General features: G+C 34.7%; 1 long non-coding RNA gene across 1 annotated transcript; it reads right to left on the reverse strand.

Moving 5' to 3' along the window:
* Positions 1–1,224: 1,224 nt before the first annotated feature.
* On the reverse strand, positions 1,225–12,842 carry LOC129639884 (uncharacterized). Its single transcript, XR_008708643.1, has 3 exons — positions 12,728–12,842; positions 10,189–10,228; positions 1,225–1,299 (listed from the first exon to the last, which is right to left on the reverse strand). It is a non-coding gene; the product is annotated as an uncharacterized LOC129639884 (long non-coding RNA).
* Positions 12,843–13,615: the final 773 nt, after the last annotated feature.

Below are 13,615 nucleotides of genomic sequence, written 5' to 3' on the forward strand. Positions count from 1 at the left end.
AAATATCACTAACACATTCCTAGAGAATATTTCTCAGGGCCCCTTTGGCTGCACCCATCCTGACTTCTGCCTCTGTCCTGGTCCATACATGCTAGTGTACTGAAGATCAACTTGGAACCATTGATGAGAATTAAGACAAAAAGTTGCTTAAACCTATAAAAGGACTTCCCAGGTGGCATGAGTGGTAAAGAACCTGCCTGCCAATGCAGGAGACATAAAAGATGTGGGTTCGATTCCTGGGTCGGGAAGATCCCCTGGAGGAGGGCATGGCAACCCACTCCAGTATTCTGGCCTGGAGAATCCCATGGACAGAGGAGCCTGGAGGGCTACTGTCCATAGGGTTGCAAAGAGTCGGACATGACTGAAGTGACTTGGCACATGCACGTAGCAACAGAGATGAACTCTAAAAAAACTGTTTAAACATATTATAATACTACATGACAAGATGCAATTTGACAGGTTGTTAAGAGTATGGATCTGACACCCAGACATATGGGTTTTTTCCCCAGCTCTTCTTTCTAGTTGTGTGTATGATCTTGGCCAAGTTACTTAAATTTTCTGTGTCTTAGTTTCTTCTTCTATTTATGTGGATAATAACAGTACTTACACCATAATATTGCTGTGATGATTAAATGACTTTGTACAATTAAAGGTGCTTAGAACAGTGTCTGACACATGAAAAGTGTTGTCAGTTTTAACAATTATTTAAAATTAATGCCATTTATATAAATTATAAACATATACAAAATAACACCATATGTTTTCAAAGTATACATTTAAACAAAAAATACATTAAATATATTATAATGCTTATCTATATATATAAAGAGGAAAGGAAGTAGAAAGTGAAGTTAAAAAAGAATGTATGAATGAATGAGTGAATGAATGAAGTTAATAAGTAAATGAATGAGCCAATGTACAAACAGACTGAAAAGGTGCTTTACACAGGTTGGTGACTGATTATGTCCCATGAACAAAGGTGTCTGAATAAATCAACATTCTTCAGCTGAGTTGCAAAAGGAAAAGGAAGACAGAAAAGAAGGGAGGGAGGGAACTAAGGATTAAGGAAAGAAATGTTCCGTCCCACATATGTGAATTGAAGCTTTGGTTTAAAAATATATAGCTCAAAGACACCATTTAGAGTCTTGAAGTTGATATATCTGTGGAACACAACATAAACTGTCAAAAAAAATAAAATAAAATTCAGAACACCACACCATACCTGTTCAAAAGAATCATTCTCCCTCAGTAATCAAAAGAACTGTTGGTGATATTAGGCTTCGGTCCTTGAAGATCACTCTGGGGAAAACAAAACACTGTATAATTAATTTAAAATAGGTAAATACTCCTCTTATAGTGAATCCTGATGGAAACGGTATTTTAGAAATTTCAAAAAATTTAAAACCAAGGAAATTTCTTCCTCTCCTTTCCCCCTACAAAATAATGCCTTGCAATTACTGACAAATAGATACATTCAGTGTTTTCTTCTATTATTTCAGAATATTATTAAAGGACCTTTTTAAAATGAAGGCGTGGCTAAAAACAGGCACTGTGTTTAAAAAGCTCATGCATTAGTATGTTTACTGTTATTTTTGCCAGCTTAAATACCAGGTATTTTAAAAGGCTTAATTGTTAAATACAGAAGAATATGAAAGTAAACAAAAGAATGATTTATTATTCTTTCTGTTATAACCAAATCAGCCCTGATTTATAAGTTCCTTTTCATTGTATTTTTCTAATATCTTCTTCTCTCTGAGTTCAAACCCTTTTAAAAAGGTTAGTTCATTTATCTTTATAATTGTCCCCTTAAGGAAGATAGTAGGTTATTATCACTATCTTCATGAAAAGATGAACAACAGAGGAAAAGTGATGGTTCATAGATGAAATTAAGCTATATAAATTTTACAAATTTCCATAATATCATCTGTATTACTTTAGCTTACATACACATCGTGTGTTGTCCAGCTTTTTGATGAATATACATACCGTCTTCACAGCTAGTGCATAACTTCCTCCTGTTTATTAAGGCATGTGTTGTGTTTTCTTCTTGCTTGGAGCTTTTTACTAATCCTAGTATACAGAACTGAGCATATGACAGGGAGCTAACAAATGTCCATTAATGACTGTTTATCTGGAAAGGATGACTGTATTGTACCTCTTATTGACACAAAAGTAGGGTAGGCCCAGAAATTCACTGCCAGAAATCACCCTTGATTTCCATCATAGATGAAAATAATAGCCTTCTAGTAAAGCTCTTTTTCTAAATCCTGTAATGTGTAACCTTGCTTCAATATTGTAAGCTATTAATTTGGGGAATGAATTTAATAGAGCACATAGAGGGGCTTCCCTGGTGGCTCAGTGGTAAAGAATCCACCTGCCAATGCCAGAGACACGGGTTTGATTCCTGATCCAGGAAGATCACATGCTGCCGAGGAGCTAAGCCAGTGCACCACAATAACTGAGGCTGCATGTCCTAGAGACCATGCTCAGCAACAAGAGAAGCCACTGAAATGAGAAGCCCATGCAGGGCAACTAGAGAGCAGCCCCTGCTTGCCACAACTAAAGACAGCCCATATGCAGCAGCAAAGACCCAGCATAGCCAAAAGTAAATAAATAAATAATTTTTAAAAGAATAAATAAAAGAGCATACGGAAATGTCATAGTAATATAGAGTATTAGAACATAAATGGATAGCACTCTAGACTTGAATCTTGTAAGGACTAGGGTTTCAGTTGTGCCAGATGAAATAAGTTCTGGGGATCTAATGTACAGCAATGTGACTGTAATTAACAATACTCTATTGTATACCAGAAATTTGCTAAAAGGGTAGATTTTAAGTGTTCATACATGCAAAGTAACTATGTATGGTGATGACTATGTATCTTGATTGTGATGATTATTTTACAATGTATCTCAAACATCAAGTTATACATCTTAAATAGATATAATTTTTATTTGTCAATTATACCTCAATAAAGCTGGAAAGAGAATTGTATTACAGTCTGAAGAGAAATCACCAGTTTCCTCATTCTCCATCCTCATTCTCGACTATGTAAGCTTTTGAAGTTGACAGAATATTTCAATCTTGTCTCCCATTCTTTATTTAACTCACTTTGTGACTGCAAGATGTTGATATGATCGGGGATAAAGTACAATAATCACCAAGGATGGAAGACTCTGTGAGAATTGTTAAACTGGATTATCCATCTTAGCTAGGGTTGTCAGATATCATTGTTTAAATATTTGTTTAGAAAATCTTAACACCCTAGAATTCTAATGTCCCTCTTTCTATGCTAGCCAAAGCAATGTTTTTTAAGTTGCTCTTTTAAGTTTTCAGATAAATTGTTGAAGAGAAATATTAAATTTTAATATGCCTTAAAATACATATAAGGGTTTGCTACTTGGTATCCACTAAAAAACTCAGAAGTCTATACACAATGTTTGCCAACTTAAAATTTTAACATTTTTTAGGAATATGGCTGGAAGTTATATTAATCCTTATCTCTGCATTACTATAGTATGAAGCTCACTTGTTGGCGTACAAGCCCTCTGTAGTGAGCACCTCATAATCTTCCCCATTTCCATCTCTCTCTATTATCTCATTTTATCTGAATGTCATAAACTGTTTTTTCTCACTTTTATGTTTCTGTATACTTTGCTCTTTAGGCCTAGAATGCCCTTACCTATCATTTAAGACGTTCTCACTCATTCTTCAATAATCATCTCAATAACTCCTCATCAAAGTCTTCTCTGATATATATGATCCCCAAAGCCTCAGAAGAATCGATTATTCTTTCTTACCACACCCCTCAAAGAGAAGTGATTATTCCATGCTTTGTGCCACCACCATACCTTTTAAATACTTCTATTCTGTAACATCTTATGGAAAAACCTAAACAAAATTTTTGGCCAACCCAACATAATAGCACTTATAAAGCCACAGTGCAAATATGTCTACAGGTGGGCTTCTTTGCAAGGTCGTGAATCTTTGGGAAGCAGGAAGGCAGAGACTCTATCTGATATATAGCTACATGCATGTTGAATGAGAATTTAAGCATGAGAATGAACATTCAACCATAGGATGCTTCTCAGAATTAAACAACGGTTGTTCCACCTTTTCAAGTTTTTGCTTCAACTTGTGATACAGTTTTAAATTTCTCTTTATCTTCTCTCACCAAAAATGAGATAAATTTGTTTGCAAATAGACAAACTCTGTAAAATCATTTTGGCCCTTAGACTATACATTTTGATAACACTGTCACTCTAGAGCTAATGATAATATTGAGAGGATTTTCTTATATCTATTAACAATCAAGTGCTTCCATTTCTACAATATACCACAAACATTTATATTTCACACAAATATATCAGGTAGCTTAAAGTCTGTAAAGAAGTCTGAATTTTGTTTTAAATATTCAGAAACCTTGTGGCTTTTATGTGTCTGGTAATATTCATAAAAACACTAAAATATAATTACTACTAATAATGTTTTTTATTGTCAAAGTCATACTGTTCCTTGTTCATATTTATTACTAAGTCTATATATTAACCTGATACCATAGCAATCATATAAGGTTGTGTGATGTTGTTTTAAAGAGGTCTTTCTCTTAAATTTAAAATATTATTCACCTTTGTTGTATCAGCTACCAAGATAATTTTAAAGACCATTATCAAAATTAAAAGAAGTAATGAATCATCATCTAACAAGCATAAAGTATGAATTAATTGAATAAAAATGAACTTCTACAAAGACTTGATTTTATATAACAATATTATAATATGCATCCACATGGTACATATTTTAAATTTATCAACAAAAGTTAAATTCAAAAATAAGGTTATATTTTTATTTAGAAATCTAATTATTAAATACATTTTTTTCACAAAAATAGACGTGATCAAAATAAGATGTTAAGACCAGTGGGTATTATCGACAATTTAGTTTTCATGTCCCCTATAGCATCTTATGGTAAATATCTCTTTCATATTTTAATTAGGTCACAATAGAGGTGTAATAGATTGGATTAACCTCTAGTAATGAAAAATATGCATTTTCAGTGATAAACCTATTTTCAACTATGAATGATGCATTCTGAATGTAGTTAATATTAAAATTTCACTTTTCACTTTATGTTATTCATTTTAACTGGATTATGTGGAATAAAATGGTAAATATACCTATATGAGTTTGAATTCCAGAGTTTGTAGAATTGGGTTTTCTCTCAACAGTCAATAAATAAATAATAATGACAACACTAAAGTTATGAATAATGATTAATCATCCTGGCAAAGTTAGAAAAATAGCACCTGACTAAAATCATAATAAAATCAGGAAGTGCACTTTATAAAAGAAAAATTTTTCTTAGCAACTTCATTATCCAAAATTATCATTTTAAGTAGGTGATTAATCCTCCTTGCTGATAAAATTAAATTCTAATAATTGCTTTTCAATACTTTTGCTTCAATACAATTGCTTTTCATTTAAAAGAAGGCCAGTTTATTGAAGAATTCTTATGCACCCTGAATTCAAATATAGCCTCATTTCTTAGATTTATTAAGCACTACTGTGATGACAAGCGAACATTATAAATTGCTACTTATATCAATACTACAAATTGCAGAAGAAAAAATATGCTTTATGTTCATCTTAGTGTATAACAAATAGTTTTCCTTGCCACTACAATTTATTGCTGTTTTAAATGACACTTTGCCTTTGTTCAGTTTTAATCTTAAGTTTCAGGTCAAATTATTATGTCCTGACATTGGTAATTAGTGAACAATCCTGTCCTTGTTTTAGCCAAAATTGGATGAAAATGATGATCAAGAGACAATGACAGAACATGTCCTCTTGGCAAGGATGCTTGAGAAAGTGGTTTTTTGTTCCCTTCGTTTTTTTGTCCCCTAGCAGTGAAAGATTTTCTGATGTTACAGGTATTTAAAGAGTAAGGCAAATTATATTCTATATATATTTAGGTGCAAGTTTTACTTGAAAGAGAAAAGCAATTCTCAGTTTGTCTTCATGGACATGTAAGCAAATATCTTATAAACCTTAAAATAGTATCCTAAAGTACTCTGTATATATATTAATTCCTTGGACATTTTTTAAAGGAGTTAATATTGACTATATTTTATAAATAATAGCATGTGGGTGCGAGAAAAGCAAGTAACTCCATGAGGAACCATATTCCAAAGGTTTTATTTATCCATGAAATCATGAGTTACTCTGAAATTTGTGTGCAGATTATCATACACACACACACACACACACACACACACACACACTTGAAGGGAAGCTTTCAAGTCCACCTCTGTTACTTACAGACATATATGTACATAGGCCAAGCAAATATCTGACTAAAAATACTACTAAATGAACTATGGGGTCTGATGGCAAATAGATATTCAAGCCGACAAGGGGTTAGAATCAGAGTTGAGGTGTGCCTAGTTGACCAGAAACAAATAGATTGCCAGTTACTTCTCCAGCAATGATGGGCATATTTGGGATCAGCATAGAATTGCAATTCGGTGTCTGAAACAATGGCAAACCATGTGCAACTTTCCCACATGGAAAAGGGAGGAGAAGCCTTCTGTAGAAAAGAAAGGGAAGTTTGGGAGGATAAGAGTAAACAGAGTCCCTGGCTCTTCACTGAGTATGGGCGAGGAAAGAAGGGAAGTCTCGTCTTCCTTTTGGGCTCTGCGGTCTTCTCAGGGCAGGAGAGCTCCCCCTTCTGGGAGTTCTCTATTTAATTGCGGTTTCAGCATATTTTTTACTGCCTCATGAAAATAGTTTAAAACATTCTGACAGATTAGGAAAAAAAGAGTAAAAATTTACAAGTGTTTACTTTAAGAAACAGGTTATAATGTCTGATTTTAGGGCAGAAGTATTTACTTTCTCTCTGCCCTATCTTTGTATTTCCTTCTATATGAGTACATAACACTGAGCAAGCAAGTGTTCAAAAATCTTCAGGCATATTGTGATTCTGAACTAGGCAGGATTTAGCCCTAAATGTGAATGAATGTAAACATACAGTGAACTATTCAACTACGGGAAAATTAATTAGTGGTGTGTTTAAGTGTATTGTAAACCATAATAAAGATTTGTTTAAACTGAAGTTCTCTTATCTTATTACAGCCAGTACTATCTGCTGGTTGGTAATGTATATATGCATTTCACTAGTTTGTATTAAGTATGTAGGCTTACTTTCCTTGCTTGGACTTTCCCTTAATAATGTTTTTATTCTTAGAATGAATGCGTTTACAAGGTATAAATACTTAAGCTAAGAAGTGAGAAACCATTTGGATGGAATTGTAAACAAAATCCTAACAAATGAGTCATAGCTAGTAATAGCTCTTTCCCACTAGTGTCTAATGTTCTTGCCATAGACATGCAATTCTGAGCTATGTGTACAATTAGAGATCTCACAAATATTTCTAAAGTAATTGTCTTAGTCCATTTTGGCCCCTATAACAAAACTAGTACAAACTGCATAGATTATAAACAATAAACTCTTATTTCTCACAGTTCTGGAGGCTGAGAAGTTCAAGATCATGGCACTAGCAGATTCAATGCCTGATGAGAATCAGTTTTCTCATAGACACCTATACCTGTATGTATATGTGTCACATAGCAGAAGGGGCAAGGGAGCTTTACTAGGCCACTTTTGTAAGGACATTAATCTCTTATAATTCATGAGGGGTCCACTTTTATGACCTCTAAAGTGTAAGCGAAAGAAAGTGAAAGTCGATCAGTCGTGTCTGACTCTTTGAGACCTCATGGCCTATACAATCCATGGAATTCTCCAGGCCATAATACTGGAGTGGGTAGCCTTTCCCTTCTCCAGGGGTCTTCCCAACCCAGGGATCAAACCCAGGTCATGACCTCTAAGCACCACTCAAAGGCCCCACCTCAGAATACCATCACTTGGGGCTTTAGATTTCAACATGAATTTTGGGAAATACATTCAGTCCATAGCATTCTGCCTCTGGGTCCCTCCAAATTCATATCCTCACATGACATCAACTCCAAAGTCCAAGTTCAAAATCTCATCTAAGTTTCCTTTAAAATAGATATGGACAAGAGTCAAAATATGATTCATCCTGAGACAAATTGCTTTCCCTGCTGTGAACCTGTGAAAACAAAGATGTTATGGGCTTACAAAATACAATGGTGGTACAGGCAGAGGGTAGACATTCCAATTTCAAAATGGAAGAATAGGAAAGTAAAAAGGATTAACAGGTCCAATATAAGTCCAAAACTTAATGGGGCAAATAACAGTATATACCAAGGCCTGATGTCTCACTTTCTGGACACATTGGAGCCTGGTTTCTCCATGATGAGTTTGCAGGATGCAGCTCAACCAGGAGAGTAGCCCTGTCCCCACTGCTCAGCTGGGCGTAGCCCTGCTTGGGGCTTTCTCAGATGGCTCCACCTCCTTTGTCATTCTCTGCCTTGGCCCTGAAGATCTCTGGGCATTTTTTGAAACATGGAGGTAGCCATGCCCCCATGGCTTGTGCACTCTGCTGGCTGGCAGGGACAGTACCTGGATGATGCTACCCAGGTTTACCACCTGTGGTAAACCAATTTCCAATATGTTCTTCATTTTCCTGTAAGACCCATCAGAATGGCCTCCACTTTCCATATTTATACCAACATTCTCTTTGTGACCTCTTAGGTATTCTCTAAGAAGTTTGAGGCTTTCTGTACAGCTCTCTTCCTTGAGCCCTCACCAGAATTGTCCTTGACAGTCCCCTCATGGAATGTAGGCTTTTTTTTAGCATACACTTTGAAACTCTTTCAGCCTCTAACTGAAAACCATTTCCAAAGCTACTTTTACATTTTTAGGTATTTGTCATGGCGGTACACCACTCTTGGTACCAGTTTTCCATCTTAGTCTACTTGAGCTCCTCTGGCAAAGATAAACTGGATGACCTACAAACAATAAACTTGCATTTCTCACAATTCTAGAGATTAGAAGTTCAAGATCAAAGAACTAGCAGATTCAGTGTCTGATGGGACTAATGTGTTAATTCAGAGATTGTGGAATATTTTGGCTGTGTCCTCACATGAAGGGGCTGGAAATCTCTCTGGAGCCTCTTTTTATAAGGGCACTAATCCCACTCATTAGAGCTACACCCTCAGGACCTAATCATGTCTTAATACCATCACCTTGCAGATTAAGATTTCAACAAATGATTTGGGGTGGGGAAGGACATAAACATTCTTATTTTGACAAAACCAAATATATTTAGCATCAATGGATCAGCAGGAGACTGAATGCAGTTTATTCAGGAGGAAGCAAAAAAAAAAAAAAGTAAGCTCTTCTAAATTTTTAGATTTCACACCATTAAAAGATCATCCAAATTCTTTCATTGAAATTAAAATGTTATAATATCAATCATTATTGAAGATAAGTGAATGCATGTTTGAGTTTGCTAATATTTTTGTAAAATATTATCAAATATGTTTAGAAGATAACCATTTGGTTTTAAACTGGCTTAATCATAACATTTCCATTACAATGAGATTCATTCTTAATGTGCTTAGAAACTTAGAGTAATAAAGAAAAGAACTACTGATGATCTCTTGAAAACTTCCATTATAAATTATAACCATTTCCTATTATCACAATTTTTCCACTGTTTGCAAACAAGATGTGATCTCCAAGAGTAAAATCACTGTCTTCTTATCAATTACACTGAAAATATTCTTAGCTAAATGATAACAAATAGCAATTCAGTGCTGATTTCCTTTTTCTGGGTTCTGAGATCAGTTGAAACATCAATTATACACTGCATGAAGATTTGAGAAACATCACATAGAGATACCATTCAACAGAGATGATTTGTTATTCACATAAAGAATTGTAGAAAGGCTTTTTGAAATGTGGTAAGTACAATAGTTTCAAATGATTTTTAATCACACGATTGGTTGATACCAGCTCTTATAAATACATGGCCAATAATCATTAGCCTATCCAAAAGTTCTTATCTGGAGACATTTCCTCTAAAAATAGATGACCATTATCTCCATTTAGGTCTCTTTGGCCACTCTTAGCATTTGCAATGTGTACATAATTCTTCCACATACAGGAAAATTACTAGAATACTAATTCAATGAGCTTCTCTGAAAAAGACAACAAAGTTCTTTCTGGTGAGATATGTCTTAGAAATGCTAAAAACCATACCTACCTCTTGGAGATTTACAATGCACATGACCACTTGAAAAGCTCTGAAAGGAAAAGAGTAGTTTGATATTGCTTAACCCAGTATTTCTCAAGTAAATTTGTCCACAGAAAACAATTTCTTACGGAATACATATTTATACCCCAATGGAATATGATAAAAACTAATAAATGTTTGAGAAATTCTCAGAAAGAAATATTAAATATTGATTGATTATATCTTTCTAGTACTAAAACACATCATGGTAAAATGATGTATCAGGAAACCTAATAACATAATAAAGAATTTACTGTTGTTAACTGTTCAGTTGCTCAGTTGTGTCCGACTCTTTGCCACCCCATGGAGTGCAGCACACCAGGCCTCCCTATCCCTCACCATCTCCTTAAGTTTTCCCAAGTTCATGTCCATTGCCTCAATGATGCCACCAGCCATCTCACCTTCTGAAACCCTTTTCTCCTTCTGCCCTCTATCTTTCCCAGTATCAGGGACTTAGAAATAAAAAAAGAATTTTAGAAGAATGCTTGAAATCCATATGTAAACATGAAATATGATCTAATGATTTTTCTCAAGCTAATTCACAATAAGACTAGAAAAGTCAAATTACTAACGTTCAACAAATATCTTAATGGTGGAATGATAAGAAAGCAAACAATCACTAAATATTTATTCCTGTTTAAAGTTAAATTCTATGCATATTAAAAACTTTTAATTATAGTGAGTATTGGTGAGATTGTGGGAAATACAAATTCTCATACAATTAAGAGAAAGTATAAAGTCGTGGGATAGTTTTAGAGTAAAATTTAGCAATGTATACCAAAATTTTAAATGTGTATATTGACTGACCAAAAAGATCAACTGCCAGGAATTTACACTACCGATATACATTATATGGAAATAAAAGTATATGTATCTTTGTTACAACAAAACAGTGATTTTACTATTGCTAAATCATACCTTATTTGCAAACTGTGGGGAAATTATAAGAATAAGAAATGATCATAACTAAAATGTTCAAGACAACATCAATATTCTTCTCTTTAGTACTCTAAGTTTCTGAGTACATTGAGTCTCATTGTAATGGAAAACTTAAGAAAGATAAAGATGATTCATTGGAAAAGATCCTGATGTTGGGAAAGGTTGAAAGCAGAACAAGAAGGGGGTGACAGAAGATGAGATGGTTGGATGGCATCACCGATTCAATGGATGTGAGTTTGAACAAACTCTGGGAGATAGTGAAGGGCAGAGAAGCCTGACGTGTTGCAGTCCATGGAGTTGCAAAGAGTCGGATATGACTGAGTGACTGAACAACAACAATGAGAAAGATGAAGCCAGTTAAAAACCAAATGCAAACCAAAGGCAATATAAATATCTATTCACAAAAGAATTGGCACGTGAATTACAGTAAATTCATACATTTGCATACAATGTCATCATTTGCTGATGAGATCTCAAATGTATATTCTTAATAACACTGAGGTTAAATGTTATGGACTTCAGACTTTGCTGTGTGTGTATGTTAAGTTGTTTTAGTCGTGTCTGACTCTTTGCAACCCTATGGACTGTAGCTTGCCAGGCTCCCTCTGTCCCTGGGATTCTCCAGGCAAGAATACTGAAGTGGGTTCCCATATCCTCCTCCAGTGGATCTTCCCAACCCAGGGATCAAACCCACATCTCATGTCTCCTGCACCAGCTGGTGGGTTCTTTACCACTAGCACCACCTGGGAAGCCCCTTGGACTTTGCTACCTGAGTTCAAATTCTGGCTATGTTACCAGCTGTGTGACTTTGGGAACTTACTTAACCTCTCTTTGTATCATTTTTCCATATGAAAAAGAGGAATACTAGTAGTACCTAAGTCATAAGATTATTCTGAAGATTATGGAATGTTAGATGTTACTAATACCTCAAAAAAGTAAGATGCAGACTCCTACTTCCCAGGTGAGATGGAGTATGTTTTAATAGACCAGTAGCACTACCAAGGACGCCTAGCAAAGTAGGATTAAAAAGAAGAAACAACATAAATCATCAGCTTAAATAAGTTAGAGCTCTGTAGAAGCTACAAGGTGAAGAAGGGCAAACATTTTAGACAATAGAATCTTGTAGAGGTGAGCAGATTCTATGTAGTTGCTTTCTCTAATTTATCAATTCTGAATATAGGCCAGAGGCTAACAATCTGAGTTTATCCTGGACAAATGGCTGTAAGCAGAGACAGGAGGGGAAGGAGAGAATGTAGAATAGTTTTTGATGCTTTCACAAGGCTGGAGTCACAAAATTAGAGACATGAAGAGCCAAACATATGACCAGTTTTCTCCTTAAAACATTTGCTGAATTGCACAGCTGTACATATCAGGAGGTAAAGGTGTAAAGCTAAAATCTTCTAATAACAATGGAGTTTTCAGCTGTCTTGCTGTGATAAATAGCTAAAGGTAAGAGGTTAGGACCTGCCAAGACATGAGGCCCTGATAAAACAACAAGCTGTTAGGTGAAATCTCTGGAGGGTTATGCCCTAGGAACAGAAATGACTCAGAAGTAGAATCTTAACCTTACCAAAACCACGACCTAGACTTGTGCCATCTTGGTCTTTCAGTGGATAAAGGTAATCAGCTCTCATTATGCTGTCCAAAAGAGGAAAGTTTAAACCATTCCTGATTGAAGACAGTGTCATCCGGAGCCTCTACAACTTTAAACAAAAGTTCCAAAATTTGATGATAATTAGTAAACATCCTAAGGATTAGGACGAGATGCCTCAAAACAGGGGGGAGGGGGAATCAAATATTAGAAACGAACATATAGGTGATAAAAATTTTGCAATTAGTAGACTAGGAAATTTTTGAATATGATTACTATTGACACTTGAACAACAGGGGCTTGAACCAAGCCTTTTTTTTTTCCAATAAATACAGTCAACATAATTTGCAGTTAGTTGAATCCACAGATGAGAAGCACAGGATGTAGAATGTTGACTACGGGACTTGTGCAACCATGTGTTTTGATATCCTTGGTAGACCTTAGAACCATTCCCTTGAAGGAGACTGTAATATGTTCAGTAAAATAATAGTTTAAGAATTTTACCATTAAAAATAAAATATATAGAAAATATCCAAAATAGAAAATGTAGAATATAAAAATAAAATAACCGCCTTAAAATCTCAAATAGGTGGCTTTAACAATAAATTAAACAGTATAAAGTGAGAATAAAAATGGTGTAAAATATAGAAAAGGGGATAAAAGACATATTGGACATATTAAAAAGTTCCAACATACCAGTAATTTGTGATCCATAAGCAAAAAATAGAAAATTATACAGAAACAATATCTGAAGAGATGATGCCAGGAATTTTTCAAAACTGATGAAACACACAGATTCAAGAATTTCAAAAAACCACAATAAAGATTCATTAATAAAAATCACACCTAGACATATCAAGATTACAC

Source organism: Bubalus kerabau, chromosome X (assembly GCF_029407905.1).
Source record: "Bubalus kerabau isolate K-KA32 ecotype Philippines breed swamp buffalo chromosome X, PCC_UOA_SB_1v2, whole genome shotgun sequence".
Lineage (NCBI taxonomy): Eukaryota > Metazoa > Chordata > Mammalia > Artiodactyla > Bovidae > Bubalus > Bubalus kerabau.